Here is a 23,165-nt window from a genome sequence, read left to right on the forward strand (position 1 = left end):
ATATATAATTGTATGTTATGTATGTGTATGTATATATAATTGTGTATATGTTATGTATGTGTGTGCATATATTTGGTGTGTATGTTATGTGTGTGTATATATACATTTGGTGTGTATGTTATGTATATGGATGTGTATATAATTGGTGTGTAATTATGTATATATAATTGTATGTTATGTATGTGTTATATGGTTGGTTATTGTTTCTGCTTCGTTCGATGTAAACTGAGTTGATTTGATCTGTATCAAGAAAGTCGGTATATAAAAGCCTTAAATAAATAAATAAATGTGTATGTATATTTTATTTATTTATTTAAGGTTTTTATATACCGGCATTCATGATATAATCACATCATGCTGGTTTACAGTTAAACAGGATTGCATTATAAACTTCAGACAAGAACTATAGTGCGGAAGAAAGCAGTTACAAATAACAAGGATGATTAAACTAGGAGAGGAGAGAAATAAAAGAAAAGGTTAACAACAGCTAAAAATATTTACAAAGAGCTGAAATTGAGCTGGCTGTGTTATAAATGTTGATGTTGTGAGACATTAGTTGGAGTCCGAGAATGCTTGTTTAAACAGCCAAGTCTTAAGTCTCTTCCTTAAGGTTGGGATATATATATATAATATATTATAATATATTATATATATATATAATTATATATAATTGTGTATATATTATGTATATGTGTGCATATATTTGGTGTGTATGATGTTATGTGTGTGTATATATACATTTGGTATGTTATGTATGTGTGTGTATATTATGTATATGTGTGTGTATGTATATATAATTGTGTATGTTATCTATGTGTGTATATAAATTGTGTGTATGTTATTTATTTATTTATAGTTTTTATATACCGATGTTCCTGTATAATATACATATCACACCGGTTTATAAGGAACTCAAACTGACGCCTCAGTGGGCAGTTTACATTGCAACAAGATAACAATTGTATGTTATGTATGTGTCTGTGTATATATACTGTGTGTATATATTTGTTGTATGTTATGTATGTATATATAATTGTATGTGAATGTACATATTATGTGTATATATAATTGCCTGTTTTATGTGTGTATATAAATTGTGTGTATGTTATGTATGTCTGTGTATATATACTGTGTATATATATGTTATGTGTGTGTATGTATATATAATTGTATGTGAATGTACATATTATGTGTATATATAATTGCCTGTGTTATGTGTGTATATATATTGTGTGTATTGTTATGTATGTGTGTGTATATTATGTATATGTGTGTGTATGTATATATAATTGTGTATGTTATCTATGTGTGTATATAAATTGTGTGTATGTTATGTATGTGTCTGTGTATATATACTGTGTATATATATGTTATGTGTGTGTATGTATATATAATTGTATGTGAATGTACATATTATGTGTATATATAATTGCCTGTGTTATGTGTGTATATATATTGTGTGTATTGTTATGTATGTGTGTGTATATTATGTATATGTGTGTGTTGTAGTATATAATTGTGTATGTTATCTATGTGTGTATATAAATTGTGTGTATGTTATGTATGTCTGTGTATATATACTGTGTGTATATATTTGTTGTATGTTATGTATGTATATATAATTGTATGTGAATGTACATATGTGTATATATAATCGCCTGTGTTATGTGTGTATATATATTGTGTGTATTGTTATGTATCTCTGTGTGTGTGTAGATATATATTTGGTATGTATGCATCCCTTCTCGGCGCTCCAGCTAGTTCGGGCGGGTGCAATGCTCACGGCGCCCTGTAAGCGGAGCAGCTGGAACGGCGGGGGAGGGGCGCTGGGGGCCGTGCGGGTGCTCCCGCCTTGCAGTCGCGTGTGGCTGCGGCGGCTCGCGGTGCCGGGCCCGTGATTCTGTCGGCGCTGCAGCGGCAGCAGGAGCGAGGGAATAAAGCCGCGTTGCTGGGTCCCGCTTCCTCTCTCGGTGAGTAGCGGGGGGTGGTTTTAATTTTCGAAAAATAACGGTTTTGCAGTTTTACCCCCCCCACGGACAGCCCGGGTTTCAGGGTCCGGCACCGAGGAAAGGACCGGGTGTGCGAGGGAGAAGCCACTTCTCTCGCCGGTGACGCGGGACCGCCCTGCTTTCCCCCCCCCCCCCACCCGGTTACGGAGACGTGGGGGAGGGGGGAGCTCTTTACCCCGGGACATCGCCCCCCTCTCCTCCAGCGCGCTATACCGGGGGAGGGCCTGCTGAGCGCCTTCTCCCTCGCTGCCAGTTTTGACTCTTCTGGTTCCGAATTTCTTGTTTTCTTGGTAGGGCGGGCCGTACTTTTGTATTTTTTGGGGGGGGTTCTCCTAGTAAGGAAAGCGGGGGTTTGCAGGCCACAGCGCGGCCCCTTCTCGGGTCCTCCTGGCCAGAGCCGCGTAGTTTCTGGGAAAAAAAAGAGGGGCGGAGGTGATGCGCTTATCTAACCAATTTCACAAAAGTTCCGTGCATGATTTAGGGAGGGAAGGAGGATCTTGCTAATTTCCTGCAGCGCCGTCTCTCTCGCTTTAGATCGCTCCAACGTGTAGGCATCTTTCTGCAGTGCTGCTGGATGTACGCAGCGCTGTACTCTGCTGCCTTGCGATCACTTGATTTTTTGTTTTTGTTTATTTTTTTTTTGATAGGACAAACTGCAAAGCTCACTATGACGAGCTTCAAGCTTCAGCTGGCATAGATTGGTTACTTCAGTATGGCCATGCCAGTTTTACTAGCCTTGGAGGGAGTAGGTTAGAGCAGTGGTTCTCAACAGGTGTGTCACGAGGTCCCGGGAGATGTGTCCCAGAGCCAGCAGAAGACTGAGCTTTCCTTATCAGTCTGGGCAGGAGCTGGCTGATTTCTCTTTTATTAGGCATGACAGGAAGCTGCTTTTGTATCATTCTCCTCTTCCTGGCCAGTGGGAGGTTGTTCCCTCCTCCTTCACCCAGATCAGAGCGGAATATCACCAACTCCTGTTCATATGGGCCCACCAGGACTCCAACTTTATCTTCCTCTGCCTGGCCTGGCATGAGGCTGCTGATGCTTTCTACACCCCATGGGGCCTGGATGTGAAAGCAGGAGCATGAGGGAGAAAGCTGTGTGCTCTGTATATCCACAGCTGCGGCCTCCTCATCTTCCTCTCCTCAATGCTTCTTGCCCTCATCTGCTGCTGATAAAAGAGGAAGGGAGACTCTGGATTGGACTGAAGACTTTTCTGCTGGCTGGGAGCCAGGAGAAGGGGGAAATGTACTGGGCAGGAAGGTGTGGGAAGACAGGAGTTCAAGAGTCTGCTGGGCAGGAAAGCATGGGGAGAAAGGGAGTCAGGATAGGAAGGGGTGGGGGAAAGTAGGTTGGGGTTGCTGGGTAGGGATAGGTGGAGAAGGGAGGGGTTGGGGGCCGCTGGACAGGGAAGAGAGATGGAATTGGAGAGAGAGATGGAGGTGTGGGGCTGCTGGTTTGGGGGAGAGGGGAGCAGGGAATGCTGAGCAGGAAGGGGTAGGAAAGAGGTGGTCGGAGGTATTTTTGGGTAGGGAAGGAGAGAGGCAGAAAGAGTTGAACAGGGGAGAGAGGGAGCACGGGGACGAGGATGTGGGGGTGTTGGGAGTGTTGGACAGGGATAGGAGCATGTGGAGGGATGATTGAGTAGTGGGGAGAAGTGAGGGGTGATGGGGGCACGGGGGGGGGGGGGGGAGTGACTGGGCACAAGGGCCATACTATGTCAGTTTGGAGAATATGCATTTCCTCTCTCTTTGACCTTTGCTTAGTGTAGGAGGAAATTTATTTTTGTTTCTAATCCAGAGTTTTGCACTGCATGCAGAAGGAGGTCTTGGGGTTTCCATTCCGGGTTTTGTTTCCACATTTGTAGTTTGTGATCTTTTAGTCTATATTTGCTGAAGGCAGGTCTGTCTGTCTGTTCTGTGTGTGTTACTAAGATGAGCTACCTTACTAGAGATGGCAGTCTCTCAGGTGTGTCCTGATAGAAAAAAAGGTTGAGAACCACTGGGTTAGAAAGATGTTTGGGACATGATGAGAGAGTAAGAAAAACAAACAAACAAAAAAGCACTAAAGCCTTGGCCATGACCCCCTTTTGAGCAGTTTTTCTGGCCCTGTTGTCTTTCCAAAATATTACTCAACCAACAACTTACATGCTCGATGTGGTTTCAGTATTTCTACATCACTGAAGCTTTAAAATGGCAGGATGTGAAATCAGACGATAGTATTGCTTTACACGATCAGTGTGTGTACACCTTGTTTTGCAAGGTTTCAGAAGTCTAGAAGGCAAATGCTACTGCCCAACCTGTCTGTGTCAATGAAAATTTTACATTCTTTATAACTGAAATAGAAGCATGCTTGGTTTAACTGTTAAACTGAAATGCTGTATGTGTGTGTTGAGTAGTGAAATCAGTATAATGCAGTTTCCAAAGAAGATAATGTCTTAACATATTTCTCCCTGGTTAGGGGATTGGTGGATATCAGGCAAACCTTTGTTTTCTTTCCGAGAATTCTTGCAGCTCCTATGTGGAGCCTCAGTTTTTGAAACAGCTGGTGCATAGGCTTTACAGGGACTTGGAAAAAAGCCTAAAATCGTGGATAGGGCAATTATCTAATGCATCTGCTTGCCTCAAGACAGGATTCACTGTGTCTCAACTGTCCCATGCAGGTGTTTATCAAATATGTTTTTAAAGACAATGTTATAGAGTTTTTTTTCCCCCCCCCCCCCCACTGTCTCCATTGGAAATTTGTTCCAGTACTTTAACCTTTCTTACTGTAGAACATTCTTGCTGATTTGCAATGAAAATCTCTTCTCTCCCTCCCCCCCATCCCCTATTATTTAATTTCCTTCCTATTCCGTATTCAGTTGAACATCAGTGTGTGGTTTATGATTCTCTCTGTATTTGAGCACCAGTATCGAGTCCCCCTTGGTCTTCTATTCGTAGGCTAAACCCAACTCTTTCAACTTTTCCTCACATGTCATTAGCCTAGATCTTTGCTTTCCACGTCCTTGAAATATCAGACTTACAACTGGACAAAATGCATCAATACAGTAAAACATCCATAAGAACAAAAAAGTTAACAAGCTCATCCAGTCTGCCTGGTTATTCCCGACCACATTGTCAAGATGCAACCAGGATGCCAGCCATGGAGCATAACTCCTTGTAAAATATTTCTCCTTTATCCAAGAGGGTTTGTCGTCTTCCTCATTATTACTCTGCCATCCTGGCAAATGAACAAACAAGATATCCTTACTCAGCTGACATCTAGCTGACCTCCCTTCCCATATCTAACCATACCAGGGGCAGATTGGCCTATCGGGGGATCGGGCATCTCCCGGTGGGCCGATCACTCCAGTCACGTAGTCTGCTGTGCGTGGCCGTGACAGAGCCGTGCTCGGCAGACCACGTGATGTGTCCTGGGCCGGCCTGGGCGGTGAATACCCGGGCTGGTCCGACATCGTGAATCCGCCACTGTACCATACAGTTATGCAATAATCTAAATAACCACCAATACTAGCATGACTTCCTTGGTCTCTTATGTAGCCTCCCAGACAAATTCAGTAGAGGATTTAGGAGACTGGATATGAGAGCAGTGGCCAGCAAAAGCCTTACCAGTGCTGGATGACATGGCAGAATTACTGCTTTTTGTCTTAAGCGTGATAGGTGGAGAAATCATATAGAAGGATATACTTGTAACTTCATAATTTTGTCCTTTTTAGGTGTGTAGTGCTATATTATCACTGTGCAATCTTGAGCATGTCCACATTGAATCAATTAGATGTAAAAATCCTCTTCAAGCAGGTACCATAGTTTGAACTACATCACATTGAGTAATATCTGATCAGTGTAGGTTTTTATGATAAATGCCATTTGACTTGCTTTCCAGCCACTGATGAAACTACTCCTGCGGGGATAACTTTGAGATCTAAGTTTACCTTGCTGGAGGCATTTGATGTGTGCTAGAAGCAGATGGCACTTGGTCACAAAGCCCTGTATTTCCCAAAACAGGGAGGTCTTTCTGACATGGCTATTCTGCTAGAGAGGAAGCAGAGGGATTTCTTGAGAGCATATGAAGAGAAAAGTTAGTTACTCCTCAGGTTTTACATTAAAAAGTTTTTCATCAAAATGTATTGGATTATTTAAAAATGTATTTAAAGATATTTTTTTTGTAGGGAATTCATAAATTAAAGAATTTTGTAGAGATTCAGTGCATGGAATGCAACATCTTAAATATTCATATTTATTGAAAAGATATGTGCACATATTTTGGACCCATGCTAACATATAAAAAGGGTTTGCATTAGCACAAGTTTAAAACTTGGCAGAAATAGCCCCAGTTATTGGGAACATTTCATATGAGATTGGCATTTTAATTTATCCATGGTTTCATATGTATTTTTCTGTTTATAAGCAGGTTCAGTTGTCCATGACATGTGGATTACGTTATCTGGCAGTATTAAATGGACTCATCTCTCCTAGCTAGTAGAGCTTTAAGCTCTACTGAGCATGTGCAGGAGTTGGTTTATGAGTCTCCCAAGTCATTTTTTGCCTGAGTACAGCAAGTACACATTCTCAGTCTCTCCAGTTAATGTTTTCAATGTCTTTCAAATTTTTCTTCAGTTTATTCTTCTTCAGTTGCCTTGGTGCAACTGTAGCACCCAAAACAGCACTTTTTCAATGCTTCAAAAAAAAAAAATGCATTTCCCAATTTTGCCTCATCAAGATGTCTCTGTGGTAATGTGCGGTGGCCACATATGAGACAACCAAACAAGGGTTGTCTCATATCAGCAGCCCCCGTATTTATTCTTCAAAATCCTTTATTAATGTTTTTTGCTTTTTTAAATTTTTTATCTATGCTTAATAATAATGCTCTCTCCCCGATGGTGAACCCAACCATGCATGAATCTCTCCGCTATTTTATCTAGATACTTATCATCTCTTTTCTTTTATCTTGCGGAGTTCTTATTGCTTCTATCTGGTCGGGGTCGCCTGTCAGACAGCGGCTGTGTTTCGGCAGTTGTCTGCCTGCTTCAGGGACCTCGGGAGGGGTTGCCTTTCAATGCACCGGAGGGTTTCCTATTTTATTCTAACATTTTTCTTTTTAAAGAAAACATAACAATAACGATTGATTGTTATTGACATAGAATATAGGGAAAGAAGTTTCGTTTTTGATAAGTGAACATCATCAAGATGTCTGGCAAAAAAGAAAATTATGGTGAGTGATTTTAAGAACTGCATCTGCAGTAAGGTGATGTCTCTCACTGACAGACACACATTATGCTATCATTACCTTGGTCGGGATAAAAAACAGGTAAACTGTTATTCTTGCGAAAGAATGTCCCTCACATACCAAGCTGAAGCCTTGGCATTGAATAATGCTGACTGCTCTGCATCAGCAAAAAAATGGCATCACTCTACAGAGCCGTTGGTGAGCGTGAAGAAGCGCAGATCCTCCAAGAGCAATGCATCGGCACCATTGACGCACAGAGCATCATTCTGGTGCATCTGCCCCTTTGCCTCTTGACACGTTGACACCACTTTGGTATGGGTCTCAATTCTCGCTGACCTATGGCTTATCGACGCACGGATCCACAGCACTGGGGTCCATTTGATGCAAGCAACAAAGATGCTGTCAAAGCATTCAACATTGACGCACTTCCACTGGACGCCAACTTCATCAACACACATTAAGCAAATTGGTTCAAAGCAATCAAAGCATGGTTTGATAGTCTTCAAAACACCTGGTCTTGATGTAGAAGTTCAAGGCACCACATCCACACATCGAGCCTTTGGCCATGGCCATCATGCAGAGTTACAAACACAACCGTATTCTGTTCAGCTAAGAATGGGGGCAGAAGGAGATATGTTACCTGTGCCTCCTCCCATAATCAGAGCATTTTCTCCTTCCAAGCTTCCAGCTCAGGGCTTCCATTTGGAGATTTTGGAGACAAGATGTGAGAGGAAATAATTTTGTGGATTGCAGTAGCAGTATTACGTTGAGGAACATGAAAGATTACTTTATAAAATAGGGCAAATGAGCATTTTTAAACTTGCTCATTTTCATAAATTACACTAGTATTTTACATGTCTCTAAATACTGACCTACTTAAGTGCACATTGTAAAGCAGAAAATTGTACAAAGATCTTATAAGCATCCCAGTGTTTGTAGCTCTACAACTCTCAAGAATATTGTTTGCAAGCTGTGGCCCTGATTTACTCACATTCTGTGTCTGGGGGGGGGAGAAAGTTTAATAAAAGTCCCTGTGCGCAGAATTCTTGAATTGGGATTGTGGTCACAGCTGCCCTTGCCCCTTGCTTGTATCTCTTGTGGAAGTAAGCACACAGTCCCCGAGGAAGCTCCTCCCTGCTTCCTCCACCCTCTTTTTTTTTTTTTTTTTAACAGGAAACCCGCAGGAGGAGAGGGTGGGGCTGTCTGTTTGCAAGCTTAACAGTCCTACATGCATTGCACCCTTTCTGCCGTATCAATTTCACAGAACAGTTCCCTACATGCCTCTACTAGGGCACTGGGGGGGGGGGGGAGTTTGAGTAGGAGAGGAATTATGGGAAATACACATTTCATTTTTTCCCCCCATTCTCAGGAGTTGCCACAATAGAACATAAGATTAGAGAACATTTTTGAATTAGATAAAGAATTATTTAAAAAAATCAATTTCAGTCTTTAGTTCTATATAGTATGGTACTGTAGCCGTTCGTGTGATAGCAGCTCCCAGAAAAAAATGGCTACTTTTAACAGCAAATTATTTTAGTTGCAGATAATGGGTAGCCCAAATTTAAAATACCGTCTTAGGGGACTTGTAGAGGAAAAGGTGGATAATTTTTCTTTTTCAAAGGCCAGGGTGAGCAAAAGAGATGATTCTTTAACCAAAATGTGTCCCTGTATGTGCAGGACAGTTGGCAATAGTAACTTTTTTTTTTTTTTTTAAGAAAATGTATCTGGTTGAAGCAAGCAGCAGCCTCCACCTGCAATGGGAAAAAGGAAACCAATTCAAAAAGATTTCAAGTTGGTGACTTGGCAGAAAACTACCACACCAGTTGGTCACCTTAGCACATATGCAACTTAATCAGTTGGTAATGGTAAGAGGTGACAGCTGAGAACTGAAAGGAATCAAATACTGAAAACCATGCTTTTTTAAAATTTACTTGAGAGAGACAAAGTGAAATTGACTTACACAGCAGAAAAGCACTTTGAATATCTTCCAAGACTTCTTCTGAACTATTGTCCAGTGCTGTAATCGCTTGACCACTCCTGCTCCTCACTCTGGGACCAATGAAGAAAATAGATATTTGATACAAATCCATATGGCTGCATAGAACTGAACAAACTTTTCTGACCCATTAACTCTACTTAATCCCTTTATAGGAATAGATAAAAGCAGTGTTTATTTTAAAATGTGCAGCTACTAGGCATTTATAATTGAGGCATAAATTGTGCCATGTAGTACTGGCAAGCTACCCATATTTGCTGTCTGAATCTTGTTTGAATCTGGTAATTTTACATTTTGGATTATTGAAATACAAACATTGGTTTAAGATCTTGGTTAAGCGAAAGTATCTTCCTTTTAAGGACTGTAGATGGTAAAAATCTTTAGCCAAACATGATCCAAGTATTCTGTAGGGCCTTTTTTTTTTTTTTTTTTTTGAATTATACTAACTTGAAACAAAACGGTTTCATTTTAAAATGTTAGTTTATTTAACAAATTTATAACCCGCCTCGCTGACTTAATTAAATTGCTCAAGGCAGTATACAAATGACAAGCATAATAAGACTGAAAAACATAACTCTTAAAAACATGACTGCAAAATTATAACAAATGCAAATCATTTCAGTCCATCCTTACTCTGCTGAACAGCCCCAAAGAATCTCACACCTGTGAAAATAACCATGATTTTATTTTCTTACAGAAAGTCATGTAATTTAGCTCCATTCTAGCCTCTGTCGGGAAAGAATTCCACATTATCGGGGAGACAGTTGAGAAAGTTCGTGTTCGTAACTGGGCACCACTCATGACTAGATCGCAGTAGTTGAGTAGGCATATACCATTGCCATTTCTTCTGTAAATACTCTGGTCCTTTTCCTCTCAGTATCTGGAAACTCAATATCAAGATCTTAAATTGGAAATGTTTATTTATAGGCAGCCAATGAAATTTAAACAAAAGCGGCCTAATTGCCATTGTATGAAACCGGATCATGGTATTTTGTACCACTTGAAGCTTACTAATCAGTCTGTCTGGAAGACCCACATAGAGGCCATTGCAATAGTCTCTCTGAGACACAGTCAAGGTTTGAATCATTGTCTGAAACATAGCTATTTGCAGAAATGGGCAAAGTCTCTTTACCAGTTTTAACCTGTAGTATATTCCATTAATAACTGTCGGGCCAATGCAGTAAAGTGCGCTCAGGTGGAGCGCACTGTTAGCCCCCGTTTGACCGCGCGTTTTTGACGCGCTATTTTTACCCTTTATACAGTAAAAGGTAATAGCGCGTGGAAAACACGTGTCCAAACTCCCAAAACTAATATCGCGCACAACATGCAAATGCATGTTGATGGGCCTGTTAGTCATTCCCGCGCGATACATTTTACTTTCAGAAATTAATGCCTGCCAAAGACAGGAGTTAATTTCGGCCAGCACCGGGAAAGTGTACAGAAAAGCAGAAAAAATTGCTTTTCTGTACACCCTCCAACTTAATATCATAGCGATATTAAGTCGGAGGCCGCAAAAATAAAAAAATTTTAAAAAATTAAAAAAAAACGTAAAGATCTGCCTGTGGGTTGGAAGATGGACGCTCAATTTTGCCGGCGTCCATTTTCCGAACCCGGTAAAATTGAGCGTAGCTGTCAAACTCGCTGACAGCCGCCGCTTCTGTCAAAAAGGAGGCACTAGGGACGCGCTAGTGTCCCTAGCGCCTCCGTTTACCGCGAGCCCTCATTTACATATTTTTTTTTTTTTTCTGAATTGCGCGCCGGGAGAGCAGGCGCTTCTGTATCAGCCCGTATGATATCTGGGATTCCATTGGGAAATTTGAGCAAAACGACCCTACCTCTTCTACTGATGTCACCTTATCACTACCAGTCATCATGGTCACTGGTTGAAAATCCTTGTTGTCACCACCTATTCCCAATAGCTCTGTCTTCTTAATATTTAACTTCAGTTGGCTTTCCAAAAACATTTGACAAAATTTCCAATTTAGTCTCTAATTCTGCCACATCCTCTACCCTATTCTTATATAATGGAACCACAATCTGAACATCATTGGAGTGTATATATATGCCTGCAACTTTAAGGACCAAGATATTCCTAATGGTCATAAAAAGATATTAACTATAAGAGGAGATATGGGCTATCCCTGTGAACCCCCACCTTTCATCAACCCTGAAGTGGAATAAATTCCATCTTGAGGACTTTAAAAGTCCTATCCTGTGTAAAAAAAAAAAAAAAAAAAAAAAAAAAAAAAAGTTAACCAACCCATAACATCAGATAACCCCAACTAAATGGTCTCAGTATATTGCTTGCTTTATTTGCTTCACTGCCATTACATAGTCTCTTTTCTTGTGATGCGTTTTAAGTACTTGATGTTCAAAGGGTATTGGCTAATGCTGCAAAACAAACAAAAAATCTTGAAAGCAGGATACCTTTCCAGAGTTTGAGTGCCAGGTTATCACCATAAAGATAACCCATAAAGGGGGCACATTTACTCACACTAGTGACCTATTTGAAGTCTAGTATCCTGAAAGTTACGTTTCAACTTCCTGTGGAAAAGAAGGGTAGATGTATCAAAAACCAATTTATTCATTTTTGCATCTTGTGTGGGTTTTTTTTTTTGCTCCCTATTGAAAATAGCAGGATGTTACTACTGATAATTTTGGAGCAAATTTTGAACAAAGAGTTTGCATCGGCCTTGAGTCATGAGTGACAAAATCTACTTCATGTAGCATAAGTGTGTATGCCTAGGAGCACAAGCTACTCATGTGAGAACTTTTACATGACTCCTTACACTAAATAATATAGTAAAGGTTGGGGTAGTGAGACCACACTTGTGCATACAGTCTGGTTCTGAAAGCCATACCTTCAGAAAGACATAGAATGGAAATGGCCCAGAGATGGGCTACAAAAAAAAGGTATGGGGTCTGCATCAAAAGCCTAAATATAAATACCTTAGACTCTGTGGCGGGGAGCTATGATTATGTATGTTTGAATATCTGAAAGGTGTTCATTATGCATTGGAGGTAAAAGAAGGGAAATTCTAGGAAAGGGTTCAGAGATGAGACTCCAAGTGGGTAGAATCAGGAGCAACATTGGATATTTTTTCACGGAAAGGTAGTGGACGTGTGGAATGCCCTCTGAATAAATGGTGGAGGAATAAAACAGTAACTGACTTTATGAGGGCATGGGATAAGAACAGAGAATTGTTAGTGTAAACAAGTGAAGAGATTGCAGAAGCATGACCTAATGGAATATCTTTCTTAAGTGTTTAAAGTGCACTGTTCAATCATTTGAATAGTGCAAAGTGTTGGAGCTGCCAGAATGAAGAGAAAAGTGGCAAATATGAATTGTTAGAAGTACTAGCAGAAATGCAGGCAATTATGCAGCTCGGTCTGTCTGGAAGGTTGTGCTGGTAGAATTAACTAGCAGCTGAGGCTGGACAGGTGGCACCCCGCCAGGGATGGGTGCAGGAGACCTGGTTATTGCCTAAAAGTAACACTTGGTGGCCAGGTTCACTGCTCATGATTGCAAGATTCTGGGAGGAGCACTCTGCCCAGCACTGTCATTGTAATGACAGGTATAATATAGGGGAAAGTCCATCGGTAGTTGTGAATGAAGGGTGGAAGTACAAAAGAGGGTGTTTTGTATGCTCCTCTGCATATTTAATATTTCCTGGATAAGGAGAGAGATCTTACAAATAGGTTCTGTGGCAGGCAGCAAGGATATATGCTTGTTTTGTCTCCTTTTACTATATTAGAATTGCTAGATAGCACTGTTTTTTGTTTGCCACTAAGCTTCCTACATTAGATAATATTTGGTAAATCGACTTTTACTTTGTGGCTAAAAGATATTCTTGACTTTATTGGTGATATTGGCACACAGGTCATAAAATACAAAGCAAGTCATTTCCAGGTAGGTTTTATTCCTGCATAAAAACTTAGCTTGTGCTTTTTATTTATTTATTTTTTGTAATTCATTGTGGGTCTTGGTACAGACAGAAATCTTGGGCTATGCAAGCGAGCTGATACAGGGTTTATTTGTGCATAAAGCATCCTCTTGAGGATTGAGGAATGTCTTGGTAGGTCTCTAAATCTATTTTCCTGTGGACATTCCTTGGAGCCTATCATTAGCTGAAAACTCTGGGCTAGCTCTACTCAATTATTTATCATTCAGTGAGCCACTGTGGCAATGAGCCAAGTCTCAAAAAAATAAGATTGAAATATCCTACTTTTCACCTTTTTATAATTTAAGTATGCTTTATTTGATCATATGTGTTTTAAAATGTTGTATGGAGCGATAGGAAAGATAACTTCAGTATTGTATGGGTAGGATTAAAGTCTCTGTGTTGCTTGTATATTTATAATTTAAAATTCGTATTGTATATTCAAAATAAGCTTTTACTATAAGCTTATTTTGGCACATCTAATTAGGAAAAGAAACTCGAGTGTCAAAGCAGGAAAGGCTCAAAATGCAATGCAGTGAGAGTCCTAAAATTATTCCTTGATTCAGAAAGCCTCTGTCAGAAACCATGGACATGCATAATCCTGAACTTCTGATTGGGCAAGGGTCTTACAGTAGTGTACGAATGAAAATTGTGCAGTAGATATTCAAAATCCATTTAGACAGATAACTGAAAAATTATCTGTCCAAATGGCTAAGCTGCTATTTTAAAAAGCTTTCCCGGCTATATTCTAGATTATAGGGGGCTTCCTGGGAGTATCAGAGTTATCCAATTAACCTAAGCAGCTAACTGTAGCCGCACTGTAGGGCTGGTCTAAAGTTAGCAGGATACCCCTATCCAGCTAACTAACAGGCCGATACAGTACAGTGTGCTCCTGTCTTGGATACGCGTTTTCCCTTACCCCTTATTCAGTAAAGGGAGGAAAACGCGCGTCCAACCCGCAGCACCTAATAGCGCCCTCAACATGCAAATACATGTTGATGGCCCTATAAAATGTGCAGCCAAGCCGCACATTTTATTTTAAGAAATTAGCACCTACACAAAGGTAGGTGCTAGTTTCTGCCGGCACCGGGAAAGTGCACAGAAAAGCAGTTTTTTCTGTGCACCCTCCGACTTAATATCATGGCGATATTAAGTTGGAGGTCCCAAAGAGTAAAAAAAAAAGTTAAAAAAAAAAAATAAAAAATGGGCCGGCGGCTGTCTGGCCGAAAACCGGACGCTCAATTTTGCCGGCGTCCGGTTTCCGAGCCCGTGGCTGTCAGTGGGCTCGAGAACTGACGCCGGCAAAATTGAGCGTCGGCTGTCAAACCCGCTGACAGCCGCCGCTCCGGGCTAAAAGGAGGCGCTATGGACGCGCTAGTGTCCCTAGCGCCTCCTTTTGCCTGTTTCTACCGCACCACCTCATTTGAATACTGAATTGCGCGCGCCGGGAGAGCGGGGCTCTCCCGCGGACTTTACTGAATCGGCCAGTAAGATATTCGGCTATATTCAGTGGCGCCGGATATTTTTAGATGTCACATTTTTTAGAATATTTCTTGCAGAGGGAACTCTCATACTGCTTTGAAAATTGTTCAGGTTCTTAACTGAATATTAAAAATGTATTTAAAAAATCTTGGTGGCTGGGTTTCCAAACTGGCTGTGGCATAGGTGGATGTGCTCGGACATCTTCCTTGCTGGGGTTAACTTTTTTTTTTTCTGTGTGTGTACTTCCTTTTCCGCTGTTCCCTATGTCCAAAAGATGCCTAAGAGAAATCTTGAGTACATGACATTGAGGATATGTCAGTTTTTACAATATTCTTCCCTTATTGGTAAAAATGGAGGTGGGGGGGGGGGTCACTGAGGCTGGCGCCAGTCTAGCATTTCCATGGCACCAGCTCTGGCATTGGTAGCGTTACACTCGGACCAGACTCCTAGCTCTGAGTTTTGTTTTCTGTGGAAGATTTCCAGATGTCTTTTCTTTGGCCATGCTGCTGCAGCCTGATGTGAGCCTTGAGGGACACTGTTTCCAACTTCTCCAGTGACTTTTGAGGCTGAAGGCAGATTATTAGAAACACTGGATTTGTCTGAGCAGTCAGAAGACAGGAATGGTGTTGGCTTAGCGGTGTTTATGTTGGGCACTGAGCCCTGGATAGAAAGTGGTGTTGGCTCAGCTGCCAGCCACGAGAGTTTTACAGAACTGTTCTGGTGGCTGCTTCACCACTGGGACTCAGTGTTTTGATTTTGGCCAACGGATGACCTTGGTAGATTTTTCTGCTGCCCAGAGGTGTTTGTCTTAGCATCTTCAAGATCTGCCGAGGTGGTGATTCCATGACTCAGGGTAATGGAAGAACTCTGAGTACTTGTAAGAAAATAGAGTTCCTTTTGGGTAAATACCCTAGAGAGAGTATTGTGGTACTGTTATGGAAGGCTGCATTGCCATATCTGGGAACTTTTGAGTTCTGCCCACCCTGAGAAAAGCGCTGGGGTGAGGATTTTGCAGTAAGGATATTTTCTCTTCTCCCTCTCCCTTCAGGGAATTGCTTTCTTCTTAACGAATATTCTCTATCAGTTTCCGGCCTTTGGCTTTCTGGCTTGATTTTTTTTTTTTTTTTTTTGCTCAGTGTCTCTCTTCTCATTTTCTGCCCTTGTCTTTATTCCTTTTTCTTTCTGGTGTTCTCCCTCCTTTTTCTTTTCTGCTTCAGTTATATTTCGCTCAGCAGAGGATATTTTACTATTCTTTCTATCCTCTTTTCCTTTTTCCTCTCTTCCTATTCTTCTTGCCTTCTCTCCTTTCAGTATTTTTCCTCCTCATTCTCCTGTGCACTCTCCTCCATTCCTTTCCCCCTTCCTCCTGCATTATTTCTCTTGCCATCTTTGGTCTCTCTCTCACCTTTATTGTTCTCCTCTCCCCCCCCCCCCCCCCCCCTCTTTGCTATCTCCTTACCCTTGCTATCCCCATCTTGCTCTCCCCTCTCTCTCTCAAGCCACTCCCTCCCTCCCCAACTTAGGGCTGAAGTAGCAGGAGGGACCCCCCAAGGAAAGGGTTTCCTTTTCTCTTTCTGCTGATTTGGCTGAGAGGCTTCCTCCCTCCCTCCCTCCTGCCTGCCCTTTATTCATCATACTCTCTAGTGAAAAAGACAGCCACACCAGGGAGAAAAGGGTGGTTTTTAACATCCTGGAGTTTGTGTTTTTCAGAAGATCCAGAGTTGTGCCTGTAAACCCAGAGTCTTCGGATTAAATCCGGGGAGTTCCCAGGTATTGCTTAGCAAGATAGAACTGTGCCATACTGCAGTCAAAAGTGAAGTGACTCCATATCCAGGAGAACGGGGATCTGTCACATACAGCAGACTGTGCTGGAGACTGAGCTAAATGATTCCTTTTTTATAGAAGTGCGATTTCTTAGGTAAAGATAATTTGGCACTTATGCAAGAGATGAAACATTCTGAAAAATAGAAATTAATGTTTGTTTAATTTTCCCAGAGTGTCAAATGGCTCTGGTTTAGATTTTCTTTTTTTTTTATAAAGTTATCTGAGGCAAGTTATTTTGATTTTGAAAGTCTCTTAGCCTCCCTTGGTATGTAAGGATAAAATTCTTCATAAAAATTCCAAGAGTCCAGTATCAGATAATTCTGCACCAGCTGAGTCACAGGTACTGTCTATAGCTTTAATGCATGAGTCCCTAGGAAAAGCTACTCTTTGGTGTCTTTTCTGTTAGAACTAAATTGTGAGTGGGTATTAAAGTAATTTCTTCTTAAATAGAAATTATTTTTGAACCAAAAGATCAAGATCTACCCTGATGTTTCTAGAGCAATGCAGGTGCTTAAGTGAGGAGTTATTGTAGCTGGGTTCAAAAAAAGTTTGGATAAGTTCTTGGAGGGGAAGTCCATTAACGGCTTTTAATCAAGTTTACTTACAGGCTGATACACGTTAACCTGCATTTGGACGCGCATTTTGGACGAGTTAGCTTTTCCCCTTATTCAGAAAGGGGTAATAGCGCATTGAAAATGTGCGTCCAACCTCCCCCGAGACTAATAGCGCCCGCAACATGCAAATGCATGTTGATGGCCCTATTAGTCATTCCCGCGCGATACAGAAAGTAAAATGTGCAGCGGTATACAGCCGCACATTTTACTTTCAGAAATTAGCGCATACCCAAAAGTAGGCGCTAATTTCTGCCAGAACCGGGAAAGTGCAAAGAAAAACAGTAAAAACTGCTTTTCTGTGCACCCTCCGACTTAATATCATGGCGATATTAAGTCGGAGGTCCCGAAAGTTAAAAAAAACAAAAAAGTTAAAAAAAAAAAATTGAAATCTGCTCATGGGTTGAAAACCGGACACTCAATTTTGCCGACGTCCAGTTTCCGAACCCGTGGCTGTCAGCAGGCTCGAGAACAGACGCCGGCAAAATTGAGTGGTGGCTGTCAAACCCGCTGACAGCCGCCGCTCCTGTCCAAAAGGAGGAGCTAGGGACGCGCTAGTGTCCCTAGCACCTCTTTTTACCGCCGGCCCTTATTTAAATATTTTAGTTTACTGAATCGCCCGCACAGGACACTGGCCTATTAGGGAATAGCCACTGCTATTAATTAATTGCATCAGTAGCATGGGAGCTTCTTGGTGTTTGGGTACTTGCCAGGTTCTTGTGGCCTGGTTTTGGCCTCTGTTGGAAACAGGATGCTGGGCTTGATGGACCCTTGGTCTGACCCAGCATGGCAATTTCTTATGTTCTTATGATAATTGCCTCTTTGGAGCCTCTTAACCCTATAAATGTAAGATGATTTTTGAGCAAACAATCTTTTTTTTTTTTTTTTACTCTGCTCAATTTACCTTTCTGAATTCACATGACAACCTGAATCAGTGCCATAGTAGATCCTTATCTTCTTCAGATACTTCTGTTGTAGAAAAATAGTTCCTGTCTGCTTCTGTTTTATTTTTTTTATTCTTATTATTGTCACCTTTTTCCCATAGGTTGAGTTGGGACTGTTTTGAGTGTTTATGCTATTTCCTGTTTGTTTTTTGTTTTGTTGTGATGCATCATGTTATTTTCTTGGAACAGCTTGTTGGTTCACTAGTTTTAATGAGGAATCAATTTTCTTTTTTCTGATGTCTGATTCTGTATTGCAGATTCTTCTAATTTTCCTTGTGAGTTTTAAAATCTTTAAAAACATTAACATTTATTTGAATTTGTGGTACAATATTGTTACCATTCTGCTAGATCTGGCAAAATGTGCGAATGAGAATTTCCTGGTTGGTGTTCAGTTCTGAGGACACTTGTTTCCTGAGGTGCTGGACTGTATTCCTTTTAATAACTGTGAGTCTCAATGTGTTCTACTTTACGAGATAAACTCCTTGCTTGTAACATTTTTGTTTGTCAACAAATAAGGTAAGGTAGCAAAGAAAATTGCACACGATTAATTATAATCACATGATCAAAACTAACTTTTTTTTAATTGAGGAGAAAAAGAGTTCAGATGCCAAATCTGAGATGAATTCTCAGATATGGTGACAAGGCAAAATCACGATTTGGCATCTGAATCTGTAGGATATCTTCTACCTTCAGTTTTCTGGAAGGGCAATTTTTAATGTTACTATAAGTTGATAAACTACTTTATTGTGATTTTTTTTTTTTTAATTTTTTAGAATTTTTCATGTTATGTCTCTCTTAGACATTAATTAGAGAAAATAGTTACATGAGAGCAAACTTCATTTGAAACTCCTTGGTTTCCTGGTTGCTACCTTTCAGATGTTGATGTATGGTATTCATTCAGCATGCTTAAGAGTATTTAAAAAAACATTAGGTAACCTGCAGCATGGACTTGGAGCTTAGACCATCATTAGAAATCAAAATGAATCTTGATAAAAGGAAAACATTTTGAATGTTATCATATACTATTGACTTCCAGTATTAACTTTATTATGCCAGGGTAAGATTGTTTATCACTTAATATGATAATGATAGCATTTGGTTTTCTGTTCAACTAAATCAATATTTATTTTGTGCTTGTGTGAGAATAAAATTTGCTCAACTTTTAATTATTCATGAGGAGCAACTTAATCCCAATTTAATGTATTATTCAAACATGAAAGCTAAATATTTTTTTTGTGTGTTCTTTGCCAAATAATTCCCATGTGCAAACTCATTTTGATGTGCTCTCTTCTGTTGATAGAGAATACATGCTGGTATGCTATAATGTAGAATATCATAGGACGTGTATTGCGGAGTTGAGTGCTGATGAATTAAGTCATGTGATTGACAAGGCTATAAAGCTTATCAAAATCGCCCCCATCATAGTAGCCTAATAATATTTAATATTGCACTGTAGACATTCAAATACTTTGTCCAGAGATATAAGGCTTGGACTTCAGCCTTGTATCTCTGCCTAGCATGCCAGCTTTGGCTAACTTTATGGAGTGCCCCCTAGTTTTCCCATTATCTAAGAGTAAATAACTGTTTTACATTAACTTGTTCAAGTCCTTTCATAATTTTGTAGACCTCTATCATATTCCCCCTCAGTCATCTCTTCTCCAAACTGAAACAACCCTAACTTCCTTAACCTTTCCTCATAGGGCAGCTGTTCCATGCCACTTATCATTTTGTTCGCCCTTCTCTGTACTTTCTCCAGTGCAACTATATCTTTTTTTGAGATGTGGCGACCAGGATTGCACACAGTATTCAAGACGCGGTCTCACCATGGAGCGATACAGAGGCATTATGACATCCATTGTTCTTTTTGCCATTTTCTTCTTAATAATTCCTAACATTGTTTGCTTTTATGATCATCACAGGACACTGAGCTGATGATTTCAATGTATTATCCACTATGTCACCTAGATCTCTTTCCTAGGGGATAACTCCTAAGATAGAACCTAACATTATGTAACTACACCAAGGGTTATTTTTCCCTACATGCATCACTTTGCACTTGTCCATGTTATATTTCATCTGCCTTTTGGAAGCCCAATCTTCCAGTCTTGCAAGGTCCTCCTGCAATTTATCACAATGTGCTTGAGATTTAACTACTCTGCATAATTTTGTGTCATCCGCAAATTTGATCACTTCTCTTGTCATACCCCTTTCCAGATCATTTATAAATATATTAAAAAGTACTGGTCCAAGTACAGATCCGAGGCACTCCACTATTTACCTTTTCCACTGTAAAAACAGACCATTTAATCCTACTCTGTTTCCTGTCTTTTAACCAGTTTGCAATCCACAAAAGAACATCACCTCCTACCCCAAGACTTTTTAGTTTTCTTAGAAGCTTCTCATGCAGGACTTTGAATGCCTTCTGAAAATCCAAATATATCACGTCTACTTGTTCATGTTTGTCCATATGTTTATGCACCTCTTCAACAAAATGTAGGAGATTTCTGAGGCAAGACTTCCCTTGGGTAAATCCATGCTGCCTGTGTCCCATTAAACCATGTCTATCTAAATGTTTTGTGATTTTATTCTTAACAGTTTCCACGTTTTCCTCGACACTGAAGTCATGCTCACCAGTCTATAGTTTCCTGGATCACCCCTGGAAACCTTTTTAAATAGTGGGGTTACATTTGCCATCTTTCAATCTTCAGGTACATAGGATGAATTTAATGATAGGTTACAAATTAATTGAAGTAGGTTGGAAATTTCATTTTTTAGTTCTTTCAGAACCCTGGGGTGTATACCATCCAGTCCAGGTGATTTACTATTCTTCAGTTTGTCAATCTGGCCTACCACATCTTCCAGGTTCACCACGATTTAGTTCAGTTCATCTGAATCATCACCCTTGAAAATTGTCTCCGGAAAGGGTATTTCCAACATCCTCTTCAATTAACACTGAAACAAAGAAATCATTTAATCTTTCAGCGATGGCCTTATCTTCCCTACTCGCCCCTTTAACCCCTTGATCATCTAACAGTCCAACTGACTCCGTTGTAGGCTTTCTGTTTCAGATGTATTTTAAAGTTTTTATTGTGAGTTTTTTGCCTCTACGGCCACTTCTTTTCAAATTCTCTTCTAGCCTGTCTATTCAATGTATTACTTTTAACTTGCCAATACTTATGCTTTTATCCTATTTTTTTCTGATGGATCCTTTTTCCAGTTTTTGAATGAAGAACTTTTGGTTGAAATAGCTTCTTTTACCTCACTTTTTAGCCATGCTGGCAATTGTTCGACCTTCCTTCCACCTTTCTTAATGAGTGGAATACATCTGAACTGTACTTCTAAGATTGAATTTTTTTAACAATGTCCATGCCTGTTGCACACTTCTTAACTTTGTAGCTGCACCTTTCAAATTTTTTTCTTTTTTTTAACTATTTTTCTCATTTTATCAAAGTTTCCCTTTTGAAAGTTTAGTGCTAGAGCTGTGGATTTACTTACTGTCCCCCTTCAAATTTGATCATTTTATGATCACTATTGCCAAGCGGCCCCCACCACTGTTACCTCTCTCACCAAATCTTGTGCTCCACTGAGAATTAAATCTTAAATTGCTCCCTCTCTCATCGGTATCTGAACCATTTGCTCCATAAAACTGTCATGATGTTTCACTTACCCAGTCAATATTGTGGTAATTGAAATCTCCCATTATTACTGCACTACCAATTTGGTTAGCTTCCCTAATTTCTCTTAACATTTCACTATCTGCCTCACCATCTTGGTCAGGTGGATGGTAGAATACTCCTATCACTATACTCTTCTCCAACACACAAAGGATTTCTACCCATAAAGATTAGATTGTGCATTTAGTCTCATGCAGAATCTTTATCATGTTGGACTCTATGCCATCCCAGACATAAAGCTACCACCCTGCCATCAAGATGCTCCTTTCTGACATTGCGATATAACTTCTACCCTGGTGTAGCACTGTCCCATTGGTTATCCTCTTTCCACCATTTCTCTGAGATGCCAATTGATTCTATTTCATAATTCACTGCTGTACACTAATTCTTCCATCTTCTTATACTTCTGGCATTAGCATAAAGCTCAGGTGAGTTTTTAATTATAGGCAGTTGGAGTACTTTTCTTATTATTGGAACCTCTCTGTTGGGATGCACTAACTCTAATGCTTAATTAGTATCCTTCGAAGATACCTCCCTCTGAACCATGCGACTGAGCGACTGTTGGCTTTCCCCTTTGATTTAGTTTAAAAGCTGCTCTATCTCCTTTTTAAAGGTTCGCGCCAGCAGCCTGGTTCCACCCTGGTTAAGGTGGAGTCCATCCCTTTGGAAAAAATTTCCTCTTCCCCAAAAGGTTCCCTAGTTCCTTACAAAACTGAACCCCTCTTCCTTGCACCATCGTCTCATCCATGTATTGAGACTCCGGACCTCTGCCTGCCTCTGGGTCCCTTGCATGGAGCAGGGAACATTTCAGAGAATGCTACCCTGGAAGTTCTGCATTTCAGCTTTCTACCTAAGAGCCTAAATTTGGCTTCCAGAACCTCCCTCCCACATTTTCCTATGTCTGTGCTCACATGTACCACCACAGCCGGCTCCTCCCCAGTACTGCCTAAAATCCTATCTAGGTGATACGTGAGGTCTGCCACCTTCACACCAGATAGGTATATTACCAGGCGATCCTCACGCACACTGGCCACCCAGATACAGTATCACTATAAATTGTGATATAAGTAGAAATAAGATATTTGGATAATATAAGAGCTCTGATTCTTTGGGAAAACTTCAGAGATTCAATCGGTTCTGAAGAAAATGAAACCGTCAACACACCCGTTTGATCAAATCCCGTCCAAATTACTTCTTCTAATCCTGGATACTATATCGAAAGCTCTAGCCGACATCATAAATTGTTCACTGTCCCAGGGTATCTATCCAGACGACCTCAAAACGGCTTCAATCAAACCACTCCTAAAAAAAACCCAACCTAAATGCGAACGATCCCAACAATTACCGCCCCCATCTCCAACCTTCCGTTTATAGCTAAAATTATGGAAAAACTAGTAAACACCCAATTATCAAATTACATCGAGGATCACAAGATCCTCTCCCCAAACCAATATGGATTTC

The 23,165-nt window shown here is 40.4% G+C and overlaps 1 protein-coding gene across 3 annotated transcripts in view; it reads left to right on the plus strand.

The window, feature by feature from the left end:
* The first annotated feature begins 1,762 nt into the window (after positions 1-1,762).
* ST3GAL6 (ST3 beta-galactoside alpha-2,3-sialyltransferase 6) overlaps positions 1,763-23,165 on the plus strand; it is a 127,225-nt gene continuing 105,822 nt past the window's right edge. Inside the window, exons 1-2 of one of the 3 annotated variants that reach the window (XM_029577792.1) lie at positions 1,766-1,970; positions 8,948-9,097. The gene's annotated coding sequence lies outside the window, so the exon portion shown is untranslated. Of the gene's footprint in view, positions 1,971-8,947; positions 9,098-23,165 lie in introns of all 3 variants that reach the window. The other 2 variants (XM_029577794.1, XM_029577791.1) reach the window with 2 other exon arrangements.

This window comes from Rhinatrema bivittatum, chromosome 15, assembly GCF_901001135.1.
Source record: "Rhinatrema bivittatum chromosome 15, aRhiBiv1.1, whole genome shotgun sequence".
Taxonomy (NCBI): Eukaryota; Metazoa; Chordata; class Amphibia; order Gymnophiona; family Rhinatrematidae; genus Rhinatrema; species Rhinatrema bivittatum.